The sequence below is a fragment of the Cavia porcellus genome, unplaced genomic scaffold (assembly GCF_034190915.1).
Source record: "Cavia porcellus strain 051 isolate PalLab524CR breed Dunkin Hartley unplaced genomic scaffold, mCavPor4.1 scaffold_3, whole genome shotgun sequence".
NCBI classification, from domain to species: domain Eukaryota; kingdom Metazoa; phylum Chordata; class Mammalia; order Rodentia; family Caviidae; genus Cavia; species Cavia porcellus.
This window is the reverse complement of record NW_026947486.1, coordinates 113237845-113252381: the sequence shown is the minus strand read 5'-3', so window position 1 is coordinate 113252381 and position 14537 is coordinate 113237845. Positions and strand designations below refer to the sequence as shown.

At 37.4% G+C, this 14537-nt stretch overlaps 1 long non-coding RNA gene across 1 annotated transcript in view; it reads left to right on the top strand.

Annotated features, from left to right (window-relative positions):
• The window catches only part of LOC134475385 (uncharacterized), a 40970-nt gene that overhangs the window by 16060 nt on the left and 10373 nt on the right, over nt 1-14537 (top strand). The window contains exon 2 of the long non-coding RNA XR_010046485.1: nt 10507-10582. This is a non-coding gene — a long non-coding RNA (uncharacterized LOC134475385). The remainder of the gene's footprint in view (nt 1-10506; nt 10583-14537) is intronic.

The window sequence follows — 14537 nt, the reverse complement described above, 5'->3', positions numbered from 1 at the left end:
TATTCATTATCATGTAGATATACATTGCTTATTGTATACATATATATGGCACCATGATTAGTATTGAATTGCATTGAATTGTCAGGTCAGTCAGTCAGTTACATATTATGCAGAGGTAGTAATCCTCATAAAAGCCACAGAACTGAACACATTGTATTTTACTTTTTGCAATTATTTGCATAACTGATTATTGTTAATAACCATTCTATGAAGTCCAATTTTGAGTGTCTTTAACAAAATTATTTCCACAGTATCTGAAAGATAAAGGATGCCTTGTTTTCCAGCTTCTAACTCAAAGTATAACAACAGACAACCAAGCACACTCCACTGTGGATAGATCTAGCTGCCCGGAAGTATTTATGTGCTGAAGCTGCCTTTCTTTACTCCTTACCTTTGGGCAGATTATTGACGCAGCAATCAGAGGCCTACATACTTATCAACTTTTCTGTGACTAGCTGCAGGTGGCAATGAAATGTCAGCCTTCACACGGAGTGTCAATGGAAATGGCCAGCGTGAGCTGAACGCCACTCTGCTAGTTTCCCAAGGCTGACATAATGGATGTAAGTGCTGAACACAACACAAATTTAGCATATTACAGTTCTGGACTCCAGAAGTCTGAAACGCATTTCACTGGGCTAAAAGCAAGGTACTGGCGGGGCCAGCTTCTGTGTACAATTCTAGGGCAGAATCTATATCCTGGCATTTTTTGAGGTTCTAGCAGTTTGCCTGAATTGTTTAGCCTGCATTGTAAACCTCTAGTGTATTGCTTTCCTAGTCACATTTCTTTATTCCTCTTCTGCTGTCAAATTACCCCCATGCTTAGCTGTCATAAAGATACTCGTGATTTCATTTATGGCCTACTTGTATGATCTAAGACAGCTATTTACCTCAAAGTTTGTAACTGGTTCCAATCTGCTAAATCCCTTTGCCAAATAAGATCACATTCACAGTTTCCGGGATTAGAGTGCAGATAGCTTTGAGGACCATTATTTGCTCCTCCATAATCCCTACTCCTATCTGCTGTTACCTTCTTCTGCAAAGAGCTGTCCTATCTACCATACTTAGTCATCCTTCCCTACTCATCTACTGATCTCAATCTAAAGGTTAATTCTTAATTATTATTGTTATTTTTCGGGTATCAGGGATGGAACTCAAGCACTTTGTGCTTGGGAGGCAGGCATTTTGCTGCTGAGCTAAATCCCAGCCCTAAAGGTTAACTCTTACACTGTCAGGCTGTGAGCTTATCTGAAAAGATCAGTTGTTTATACTCACTGTTCCACAGACATGCTTCAAAGGCTTTTAACAGGGCACTCAACAGTTTGTTGTAGCCATTCTTTAAGTTTTTTCTAGCCAAATTTCCATTATCATTGTTTGCTTTTCGATTTCTCTCCCGGGTTGAGGGAGATATTGAGTGGGACCATCAGCAGACTTCTGGATTTTGATTTAAGAGTTGTTAGGATGTGGCGTCATGTGAGCCTAGGTTTCAGAGCACCTTTCTCCCTAAGGTTGCCGCAGCCTAGGTTTCGGAGCAGGTTTCTCCCTCAACCACGTTGCCCAGCACTGAGGCTAGGAAAGTCTAACTGTTCAGCCCAGAGAAGAGGTGAAAGCTGTTCTCTAGGATCTCAGTGTCACAGGGGTGGGATCATACTTCTTATTATTCATTTATCTTTTTCACTCAATTCGGTGTACCTACCTGTTCACACACACAGAGATGATAATTTAAGAACAGATGGTGTACGAAATTTTGTTGATTCTCCCATTTTTGTACTAGCATAATGTCATAGTAAGTATAGGCAAAAAGTTATAACCAATCTTGAATTCAGTCAAAGTGACAGAAGTCAGATACAAAAATAAGACTTATATTGGTTGTAATTCAGAATATAGGAGGATTGCCAGCTTATGACTTGAAAATCATTTTAAGAGAATGTATTTCCAAGAGGTCATTAATCAGAAGTTCAAGTTCTTATTCATCAGAAGAATGATTAGTCATGAATTAGAGAAAGAATCTGACAGTTTTGCTAATTCTTTGTAATAGGAACAGTTAATAGGGACAGAGTTGCTGTCAGTAAGTAGACTCCATAATTGAGTCTTAAGCTTTGGAATTTGTCAACAATAATAAAGAGTGCAATTAGAAAGTAACTGGGGAAATAATAATAGTTGTGCCTTTAATGAAGACTGAGACCCTTTTATAAACTCTCTGTAATTAGTTTTTGTGTGCTACCAAATCTTTTTGAGTCCTGCAAAATTATGGGCTATATCATATCCAAACGTTATTGATGCCTGTATCTCATATACAGAGCAATTAGGCAAGATAGCTTTTAAAAAAGAAAAAGACTGGAGAGGTAAAAAAAAAAAAAAGAGAGATAATTGGAAACTGAGAAGACTCATTTCCATTGTCCAAAACTTGATAATGAAATCCAGTGTGTATCTATTATGTTTCATCATGTCATTCTGTGATCTCATACCAGATTAGTCAATGGAAGATTTCATCCATCATAATGAGCTTAATGATCCTCACAAACAGAATCACAGCAGGAGGTTAGACCAAGGTCAATACGTTCCTGAAAGATTCAAGCTTTATTATTGGAAACATTAATGATGTGTATATTATATGACACATTTGGTCAGTTACCCTGCTTCGCTCTAATAGGAACAACTACCTCAGTGCTGCGCAGCATTTTATGAAGAAGGGAAAGCTGTAACCGATTTAATTAACAAAGTGCTGAAAATCTACTCTTCATGACAACTTTGGGAAGTTAGCAGGTCAGAGATCTCTACACCCTTTTGCTAGATGAAGTCTGAAACTCACAGAGGTGAAGTGACTTGCCCTAGAAGAGTCAAAGACCCTGGGCCTTTCAATTTTCTTCAGTTGCTGAATTTCATCTGACACTAAATACATACTTTTGGCTTGAAATTGAATTATACATTCTATTAAGTATCAAATAATGTGCTCCTACACACAGATTCACAATTATTTTTATTTTATGATAGGTGCAGCATAGCTGCAATTTTCTGAATTTAAACAGTTTTCAGAGTTTTTGTATTTTAGACACCAGGGATATTCTGAATTGTAAGATTCATGAGGGAAGACTGGCATGTTCTTTGGGAGAACTCTTGATGGCGCTCTGAGAGTTATTTTCCAAATTTATTATTCAATTACAAAGGACTTAACAAAAACTTTTCCTTTCATTCAATGGCAATCTAAGAGAAAACTATTTTTAATAAACGGGCACCTAGGATTTTAAGGAAAGTAGATTTCCCACCACAAACCACCCCTTCAAGGCTGTAACATTAAAAACAATTCAAAGACCTGAGAAAATCAATACTGATGTCTGAAGTTTTGAGTGTTAAGTTTCTGAATTAACAGTGATAGGGAACATTATTTCAATGACTTTATCCCCAAAGGAGAAAAACCTGCTACAAAAACAGTTCATATTAGAGCATTTGCAAATTTTTCATTAAGCTAAATGTTGAAGGAAATTTATAGGTAGAATAAGCGTGAGCTGAGAAAAAAGAAAAAGGCGAAGCATGAATATGCCCTCCTTCCCCTCGAGGGCTGCCAGATGCCATGGAAGGAAGTTTGTCATGGTTCCTCTTTTACAGGGTCTCTTAAGCAATGTTACCTTGCTCTGTATAACTTAGATCTGCTCAGCCTAGCCTCATACTGAGGAGGGGAGAACTTTCAAACAAGTTTTCTCAGGGAGAAAAAATCAGTCCACTTTAAATGCATAAAAAGTGCCTGGGAGTGGACAAGTTTTCCAAAGCCTACAGCCGTGATAAGTGATGTCTAGAAACATGGCCAGCCATCTTTAGAGGCCTTTGGACCCAGCTCACAAAGCTTAGGAGTTTTGAAAGTGAATTTGTTTGTAATATTAGGGCAGATTGTTCGGAATTTATTTTGGGGTTTTAAATATTGATGTTCAATTTATTACTGTTATAAATCCCCAAGCCTAGTTTTTTCTCTTCTGCATACCAATCTTATTGTTCTATTTAAAAATCGAATAGCTTTTAGCAATCTTTCAAAGGACTTTTAAATAATATATGGTTCTATTTACCAACTTAGTTTATTAAACAACTTCAGATAATTTAAAGTGCATTTATACATTTAATATATCCCACTAATTTTCCTTTCTTATGTCTTTTAATTGTCTGTTAACAAATAAAACCTCCAGAGTATTGAATAATTCATATAATAAATTAAATTTATATATAACAAACCTAGAGCCTTTTTAGATGTTCTAATAGCATTAAGGAATGCAGTAAAATTCCACTTAAAACTTTGGGCATAATCAATTATGTTTTGTACATTTTAAGTTGGAGTTACAAAGCTGTCATTCAAAAAGACCAAATCCTTTCAAATACAAATGCATAGTTTTCAAATATGTACAAAAGTATGAAATGTATTTGATTATCTCTCAAAACTTTTTTCTTAATTATACATCACCCTTCATTTTAGAGGTCTATAGTCATGAAAAAATTGTTACTGTTGCAAATTCTTGTGGTTACTGATCACAGGAGATAGTGCCCAAGTATGAGACCTGGAGTTATAGGTCTGTGGAGCACCCTGTGCTGTCATTCTGCGATTTGGGGGGGAAAGTCACTGCATTTCCCCTGACTCCATTTGAAAGGGCATGTGCTTCTTTAAGATATGTTGCAGTACTTAGTGCCTGTGTATTCATATTGAGGTTCAAATCTTGGGTCTCCCATCAATTAGCTGCATAACCTTGGACAAGGCGATCAAACTCCTCGTGACTCAGTTTCCTAATGTGTAAAGTATGAATAATACTAGAAAATTTAGGTATGGCATAAAGATTGAATGTGCTAATGTGTGTAAAGCACTTTGAATAGCTCCTGAATAAGTGCTTGCATATGTTAAATGTTATCCTTGTGTGAGTTTTTCCTTATAACTCCCAAGATCGTTGAACTGTAGGTATCTTAAGACATGAAATATCTTTTCCATTTAATTTCAAAGACAATTTTATTTGGTGAACTCTTGCAGTTGTTCATATTTAAAGGATTAGATAATTTCCTTAAATATTAAAATTATATTCAATTTAATTTTATATATTACTTTGGATTTTCCCTTAGGCGGTCACAGCTTATTAGACTATTACACTGACTATTTCAGACTCCATACTATACATTTCATAAATGACTTACTTGAGTTAATTTCACTGTTTCTCACTTTCCTTGTCTTAAAAATGGAGATAATAATCCTCGACATATCCCATTTATCTCATTCAAGAGATATTATATATTTCTTGATTATCCACTGTGTCTTACATGTTGTTCTGCTTGCTGAATAAATTAATGAACAAGGCAGAGAAATATTTCAACCTTCTTGGGGTTTATATTCTATATATTGTAGGGTGGCAGGTAACAAGCATTGGCCAGAGGAGACATAAATTGAGAAGTAAAAATTGCATAGGGAAAAATAGAAGAGGCTAAGAGGAATCAGGAATTTGCAGAAAGAGTTTTTGGGATCATTTACAATGTTAAATGGAGTGATCAGTATAGAACTTTTTGAGAAAGTGAGATTTAAGTAAAGAATGAAAGGAAGTGGGAGATAAGGGAGAAGGGTTTATAGGGATTGGGAATGATCAAGGTGTTCTATATGCATGTACTAATTCCCCCAAGCAACCATCATTATTATGTATGCAGACATACAATACTAAAAAAGAAGTATAAAATCAGAATTGAGGGCATGAGAGAATAGGCCAAGAGCTATCTAGGGAAGGGCATTTCTCATGGAAATGCTTCATTAATCAGCTTCTGCCACAACAAGAAAGAACCTTACTTTCTCTAGTTCTGAAAAGCATAAATACCTGCACTTACTTTTTGCTTATGTTACATGGCCAATAGCTACTTCCACAATTCTTTTAGATCTGTGGTTTTAATTATAAGTATTGGTGTTTATCTAGGTCTTATGGTTTATATGGAGAATGGCCCCCAAGGCCTCACATATCCATGGAGTCTTTTGGAAAATGGTTGGATTATGCGGGCTCTTACTGACTTGCAGTAAGGAGATGGGATCTGGTCCATCTGGTGGGCCACTGGGGGCGTCCCCTGAAGGGTCTATGTTCCTCCCCTGCTCTTTTCTTGACTCTTCACTTGCTGACCATCCTGACATGAGCAGCTTTTCCTCTGCTGTGCTCCTCTGCAATGCTTTCCTGCTTGGAACTGCTGACTATGGACTGAAAACATGCGCCCACCTCTCGTCTTTAAGTTGTGAGTATTGGGTATTGTGTCTCAGCAATGAGAAAAATGGCTAAGAAAAAGGGTAGCGACATGTATTCCAGTATAGACAAGAATATGGCCAAATGAAGCAGTGTGGTGGGGGTCGCAACATAGCAGTTCTTGTTGATTTCTTTAATGTTTTCAAGTATTCTTGATTTACTTTTGGTGAGTGCCTGGAAATGTAGCCTTCAGAATGTTCTTTTTTTTTTTTTTTCAGAAAGTTCTTTGTATCACTGAGGAGTTGGATATTCTGTTGTATACACCCGAAGAAATAAACTGTGCCATACCAAGTTGTCATGATAATTACTTTGCAAAAGCATTAAGATTGATGACATGCACCTGGTTTTATCATTGGGGTCCTGAATTTTAGTTGCTATGGTAGATTGCTAGTAAGATGTGTCTATGGAATCAAGTCCTCACCCCATAAAATCCTTTAACCCTGAGGCTCAAATGGGTTTCCTTTGGTGAGTCATTTTATACTTGTCTCTGTAGTTTGCTTCCAGAGAAAAAGCTCATTTTGTGTGGTCTTGGCAGGATGTCAGACTTCTCTGGACACCATCAGTGCCTATCTGTTTTTTGCTTCTTTGGCTCTAATCTTAGACATGTATATAACCTTTTTTATGTCATGGTCCTTTGTAGTCTAACTGAAAACTTAAGGAGGTGTTGGCATCTGATACAGGCAAAGATTTCATAACTGTTACCATGAACAGCTAGAGCAAATGTTAGGAAGCAGGAATATAACCTTGCATGGCCAAGGAACAGCAAGGAAGCCAGTATTTGTGAAGAGAAGACCATGAAGGGAAGAGGAATAAAAATAAGATTCGGGAAAGAACAACAGAAACCTAGATCATGTTAGTCAGAGATAGGAGGATTTACAATTTAACTTAAGTACAACCAGTGATTAGTAGAGCTACTGTTTTGAGAATAAAAATTAGGGGGCAAGGATAAAATTGAGGAAACCCATTTGGAGAAACTGCAACAATCCAGGTCATAATGATAACCAGAACAAGGTAGCTGCAGTGGAAATGTTCAGAAATAATGGTTTTTATAGATCAGGTGGAATAATGGTATGTGTCAAAGATTGTCATTTCTCTGTTATGTGAGGCAAATAAAATGACTAATTGAGTTTGAAATACTGTTTTAGCCAGGGGTGGTTGTACAAGGCCTCAAGATCTTGAGGAAAAATAAAAGCTCTCATTATCTAAGTTGTAGAGGAGCCTTTCTCAGGGTGTACAGGATGAGACACACCAATAATGCTGGACAAAACCCCCAAGAAACATGATTAAATAGTGCCATTGCCTCAGAGAACCTCATCTGGTGAGTCTAAGCTCCCACCCCGAGAACACCAGCATGAAGGAGAAGTCCTTTCTTTCTCCACTCTCAAAGGGCTCTTGGTATGTTTTTAGATTAAACAATTAAGTTATTTTTGATTTTTACAAATTCTACCAGGCTATGTCTGCATACTCTGGTAGAGTTTATTTCCCTTTTACTCCTGGCAAGCATGTGACCACTATGACCACATGGTTTTTTGTTTGTTTGTTTGTTTTTGTTTTTGACATCCAGGAACCCTCAAAACACATACTGATGTCACATGTTTTCTGGAGTCAGCTTCTGAGTTGAGGTCATCAGTAAGAATTTTGGCTATGCCCCAATTTCTGGTTTCCTTGAGCTTTTCTCTCATCTTCCTTCTCTTCTCCCAATTCTCTGAAGCAACCCTCTATCAACAAATGAGCAACATTTGGGAAGATGTGATTCCCTTTTGGGGCCAGAGATTATACTTCTAACTCATATGCAAAGGAGACATTTGAGGTGAAATATCTCTATTGCTTTGTTCTAAAAATATGACTTCACCTTTACCTAATGTGTACAGGAAATAGGTGGGTTTTTTCTATGGAACAGATGTGAAGCAACTCAGGTAAAGCAATAAACCTCCAGTGTGAATACACTCTGATATACTTAGAATTGCCACAGTTAGAAAGCTAACTCCCAATAGAAGACCCAGAGCTAATTATACCAGGAAGTCAGTAAATTGGTTTAACAAAGAGAATTTGTGATCGTATCCCTGTTGACAATTGGATTAGAGAATGTCCTCAGCCCTGTGATTTACAGAGTGCTAACAAAAATTTTCAAGCAAACTTTGGTTCTTCACCTCGAAAAAATGCTGCAGACTCTTTAGGGGATCTGAGTCACCAAAATGATCTGATGTATTCAGCAAGTTGATTGGCCAGTGAGTTGCTTTGCTACCTAATGCATGAGACCCTGGCTGACTGTAGCTGGCTAAGGCAGGCTGTATAATGGTATGCTACTTAGATGGCATCCAAGGGAGAGCATACATTTTTATGCAAATGTTCTTGAGTGCTGTCTTAGTCTATTTTGTGCTGCTGTAACGAAATGTCAGAGAGTGAGGGACCTATAAGCAATAGAAGTTTATTTGGCTCTAAGTTCTGGAAGCTGATTAGCCTAAGACTGAGGGGCTGCTTCTGGTGAGGGACTCCTTGCTGGGTCTAAATATGGTAGAAGGCATCACTTAGGCAAGAGAAGGAATGAGGGGGAGCCAAACTCATTTCATAGCAAGCAAATTTTCAAGGTACACATTGCAATGATACTGGTATCAATCCATTCATGAGGTGACTTCACTCCAATTATTGATTTAGCTACTCAATTTATTGCCTTCTTGATGCCCCAAAATCTTTGGCTCTGACCTTCAGTATTGAGCTTTTCTGATCGTGTTGGAACAAGGAAAAGAAGCAAGGGAAATAGCTTGTGTGGTGTTCAGAATTTTGTCTGGACGTGACATAGTATTTTTGCTCACATTCCATTGACTAGAATTCAGTCACATGGCCACACTTCACAGCGAAGGAGGCTGAGAAATGTGGCCTGTGTACCAGGAAAAGCACAGATGTGCTTAATGAGCAACCAGTCAGGGTCTCCCACTCTCATTGTGTTTCTAGGGCCTAGTGCATAATAGGCAAAATTGACAAATATTTGCTGAATTGACAAATGAGCAAGTGCTTCTTTTGTTTTCCTGGCAGAGTAGTGATATGATCTAATATTTTATTAATTACTTGAGAAATATATTCTTTCATATGGAATTCAGAAATATGCAAAGGCATTACTTTTCTAGAATAAGTGATGAAAGTGGACCAGTTTGACAGTACTGGGAGGCTGGTGGTGGGCAAACAGACAAAAATGCTGCTCTAAGAGTCCAAGAAAAATACAGTTAAGCCAGGGCAGTGGACGCAGGAGTAGGAAAGGCTGAATGCCAGCACAGTCCCTCGGGAAGCGTTAAGAGGCCTGGCCAGTGAGTTCATCATGCTGGGTGAGGAAGCAAAAGGCACAGAAGGTGATGTTAAGGGGTTGAGCTCAGGCTCGGAGAACATGCTTTCTGCTGCTGCCATAATCAACTGGGACAAATTTAGCAACTTAAAACAGTACCCATTTTTATTGTTACTATTCTTAGGCAGCTTCGACCAAATAATTTTCTCGTGGTACCACAAGGAGAAAATCAAGTTGGCAGCAGACCTGAGCCATTTTGAGCATCTTGCTTGGAGATAACCTCCAAGGTCGCTGTGATTTTTGTAAGAATTTAGTTCCTCCTGTGGTTTCCATGTCATTCCATGTCTCTCCCCACATATTCCAAACAGCAGCGGGAGATTGAGACCCTCTCAGGCTTTAAATTTCTCTACATTCTCCAGCAGCAGCTTGCTACTTCCTGTGATTTTTTAGGATTATGATATTACATTATACCCACACAGACAGTTCAGAGCATTCTCCCTTTCTTGAGTTCATCTGCAAAGTTCTTTGGCCCTATTATTTAGCATATCCACATGCATGACACCAGTGGGTAAATGTCATAGATACCGTAGTCTGTCTGAGCAATCTAGAGCACACAGAGAACCGTGACTAATTTACCAGTCCTTTTAACTTCTTTGGAGCACGTTTCCCTGTATTATGGAGGCCGGAAACTGTTTTGCATGTCAGGTACTGGACATGATACAGGTTTTTCTCTTCAGGTGTACTCCTATGAGTCTTAACTAAGGTAAAGAGGGAGAGTGGTAGATATGCCTTTTGGTTGGCAAGAAATGGAAAAATGGTGGCATGGTTCAAAGGCCAAGAGATAGGTTAGTGACTTCTTGATTCATTAGACAACGTTAGCATAAACCAGTCAACACGCCACCCCTCCTTGATTGCCTTTGATATACGTAAATCAATTTACTGATTGGTTAACTTACTTACGCCTGGAAATTTTTATGTTTTCTTACTCCATAGAAGTGACACTATCCCCCAGTTTGACAACTGGAGAAGAGGAGAATCAGATGTTAAGAGGAGGGCCTGTGCTCATACGGTAAGAAGAAGCAGAGATTCAACTTTAAAGCTCTCTCTGCTGTACAACTGCTGCTGACTTGGGTGTCTCTTCTTCCTCTTCTTTTCCCTCTTCCTCTCCTCTGTTTTATTTAGAAGATTAGCATCATTTTCCTAACACTTGTAGTTTATACCTATGCTCTGGACTATATGAAATTTAGCTGATTTCAAGAGCTTTCACATTCACAGATGTCAGTGCAGGTAACTGGGAAATCATGCAAATTATGGATGCTGAGGGAGAAGGGTGACAATATCCACACTGAAGTTATCAAGATAACCAGGACTGCAACCTTCAGCATCCAGTTTAAATGGATGCTGGAAGGAGCCTCACCTTTCTACCCCTGGCCTACATGTAACGACCTTGAAGAGACAATGTTAACATGGAAGACTGCTGCAGAATCACACAAAGAACCTGGATGTCATTGGCCAGGCAGTGTCTGCTGCCACAGGATATGAATGAGCTTCTGTGGTGGGTCAGCTGTAGGGTAGACGATAAACTGGCTGTCACGTTCACACAGTGACAGACACCTGTGTTCATAGAATGTAAGGGAGAATCCCTCGTGCTTGAACACGAGGTAGGTTCATTATCACATAATATAGGTAGGTGTATTTGAAATCTTGTTTTTCTCTTGACTTTTGCATGGCCACATTTCCTTTAGCTTCTCTGCTTGCTCCTCCAGCACAACTGTTAGTGCTTGTTAATGTCGAGTGCCCCAGGGTCAGCTCTCGGTCCTCTCTTCTTGTTTATCTAAATTCCCTGTGATTTCACCTAGTTATGAAACATTAAGTATACAAGTAAAAATGCAATCATCACTTCTAAATTTCTATATCCACCTAGATATCTACCTTTACACGAGGCTTGGAATCTCTGTTTGCACATTCCAATTTAACTCATCCAAACAGAAAATGTGATAATTCCTCCTCAACCCTGCTTCTTTATCTGTGTCAATGGAAACTTTGCTTTTCCATTTGCTCAGGCTAAATTCTTCAAATTATTCTTCACTTATCGTGGTTACACTCTACATCTAATCCACAAACAACTTCAATCGGCTATATTTTAAAGTATATGCATAGAATCTATCTTACCAGCTCTGTTGCCAAAGTCGTAGGCCACATGGTGGGGTTTGAATGTACCCTCTAAAGTTTGTTTTGGACACTTAATCACCAATCCAGCAGTGTTGAGAGGCAAAGACCTTTGAGAGGTGATTATGTCATGAGGAAATTATGTTGATATTGTTGTAATGAGTTCATTACCTTGAGAGTAGGCTTATTATAAAGGCAATTCAGTCTCCTCTTTTTCTCTTTCCCACTTGATGCCTCTCACAATGTTATAATGTACCAAGGAGGCCCTTCCTAGACATTAGCTCCTGAGTCTTGGACTTCCTAAGTTTAAGGCCCAGGAGCCAAATAAATTTCTTTTCTTTCTAAGTTACTCATCTCTTCTATTCTGTCACAGTAACACAGAATGGGCTGACACCAAGCTAATATCATCTCTCACTTCACTTTAAAAAAATAGCCTTTGACACATGTCACGGCCTTTGTCTTCATTTTCTTAACCTTTATGAGCAAAATAGAATATTCCTGTTGATATGTAATTGAAATCACATAAATCTCTTGTTTGGAACTCCAGTAGTCAACTCTCACTAAAAACGAATTTCAGTGTTCTTTCAATGGTCTGCATGGACTTACATGATGTGGCCCCATTATCTCTCTGTCCTTATATACAGACTCCCTGTTAGACAGGAAACTATACTGAGACCTCTTGATGCACATAGAAGAACTGACAACTCTAGAGGTTGTGCTTGGAAATCCCATTAAGTTCATGTCAAGATCTCCTTCAGCACATGACTAAGCATGGCCAGGATCCCAAAGTAGACCCATTTCTCGAAGATTCAGGATGCCTCTGATAAGACGCCTTAGCTCAAGGACTCCCCCAAGAGCCTGGTCAGACTGTTCCTAGCACAGTACTGCATTTCAAGACTCCTGTCAGTCTCCTTTACTGTCTTGTTCATAAGGAAAACATCAGCATTGTATTATAAAGCTGTCTCTACTTCTTTTGAACCTCTCTGCCTTTTCCCTCATAAATGTTTCCCCTGTCAAATGAGTTGTGAATATCATTCAAAACTATATAAAATGATGACATATCATTTGTTGCTTTCACTGAGTCATTGACCTTAATTTTACATTTGTCAGCTATTTCTAATGATATGGCCAGTGGATTCCGGAATTTATTTTTCACAGTAAGTGTACTAAGTCAATGCTATGAATGTATATTAAGCCCAAAACAAACTCTACCATTTTGACAAATAACTCTATTACATGAATCATTTGCAAAAGCAAAAATGGTTGCCTTAACTTATATGTTCTTGTGAAAATTCTAGGAAGTAGAACAATTTCAGTTTAACAACATAGGCTTAAAAAATTACTGTGCTTACGATAACTGCAAATGAAGTGTCAGAGTTAAAAGTGATATCAACTTTTATTCAATACATAAAGTCAAAATAAATTTGACTCTTTTGGGAAAACTATTTGATAAAGTCAACCATTAATGAATGTAAAATTTTAGGAAGTGAAGTCTTTGAAGAAATTTGGTAGTGAGAGTCAAACTCATGATCTTGCAGTTGCCAGGCAGTGTTGAAAAACTGCTTTCTATCTCTATTAAAAATTAAAACATACACTAACTATAACCTCATTCACTCATTGACTTTCTCCAAAGTAAAGCTTTTGCAGTTAGAGGGTCTGAGGAATTGCTAAATATTATCAGTAAGTTACTTTCAAAATAATAAATTTCTACCACTCTTTAATTTTTTATTTTATTTAAAAGAGAAAAAATACAGAAAAGAAAAACAGAGAACAATAGTCATACAGACAACAACTACAAGAACAAGAAAAAAATCCCAAACAATAAGAGCACAGGTTTTCAAAACAAGATGATAGGAATTTACCAATGGTTGTAATATTGCATACTGTTATCTTCAGCAGAGCCAGTCAATCTTTATTGTAGCTTCTGAGTTAATTTAATAATAGAAAAGTATCCTGGATTGGCAAAGCAAGCCATAAAACAATAACAACAACCCAGACGTGTTATGTAACTACTCATGCTTATGAATTAAGTCATCTTACTTTCTTAAACTCAAAATGAAATAAGCAAGATGCTAGGAATAAAATAATTGTCACTCAATCACAATTTTATATCTTTATGTTATTAAAAACTCTTTATATAATATTCAGCCTTCAAGTAAGTAAATTCAATTTTATGTGGTAAAATCGAATCCAATTTTTCTTCACATTTTATTCTTGCTGCCACACTTAGAAAGGGTCCATTCCAGCATTACATAATTATTCATGCATATTTTCTTTTATTATTATTTTCTGTGATCAACTTTTTACATATGCAGAATGACTGATTTTTCAATATGCACTTTATAACTGAAAACTTATTGGATTCCCTTGTACAGTGTATTCATAATGATAGAAAATTTGCATTTAAAATATAATATAGAAGATTAAAAAGTATAGATATGATAATTATAAAATTTGTTATTTATCAAACATTTTCAGTGTTTCTCTGTGTTTTCTAAACAAAGAGACAAAAGACAAGTATTAGTAGGTCTAGGCTTATGTTCCAGTTCTACACCTTCCTATTTGAGTGAGTTATGACAAATAGTCTTTCAATTCCATCACCCAAGGAACTTAGGGTATTTTTTTAATTTTAAAAGAGATTAAGATAAATGAGGACTTAACAAGACAGGTCAGACAGAGCAATTTAAGCAACATAGTGTTTCACTACAAGATAATCCGACATAACAGTAACTACCATAGTATCTCTTTCCTTGAGATATTTGAGCATACCTTCATACACTATAGTATCAAACATAAAAAGACAGTGTAAAACCATTCAAGAGAATGAAAGTATTGCAGGGTATTCAGAACCAACC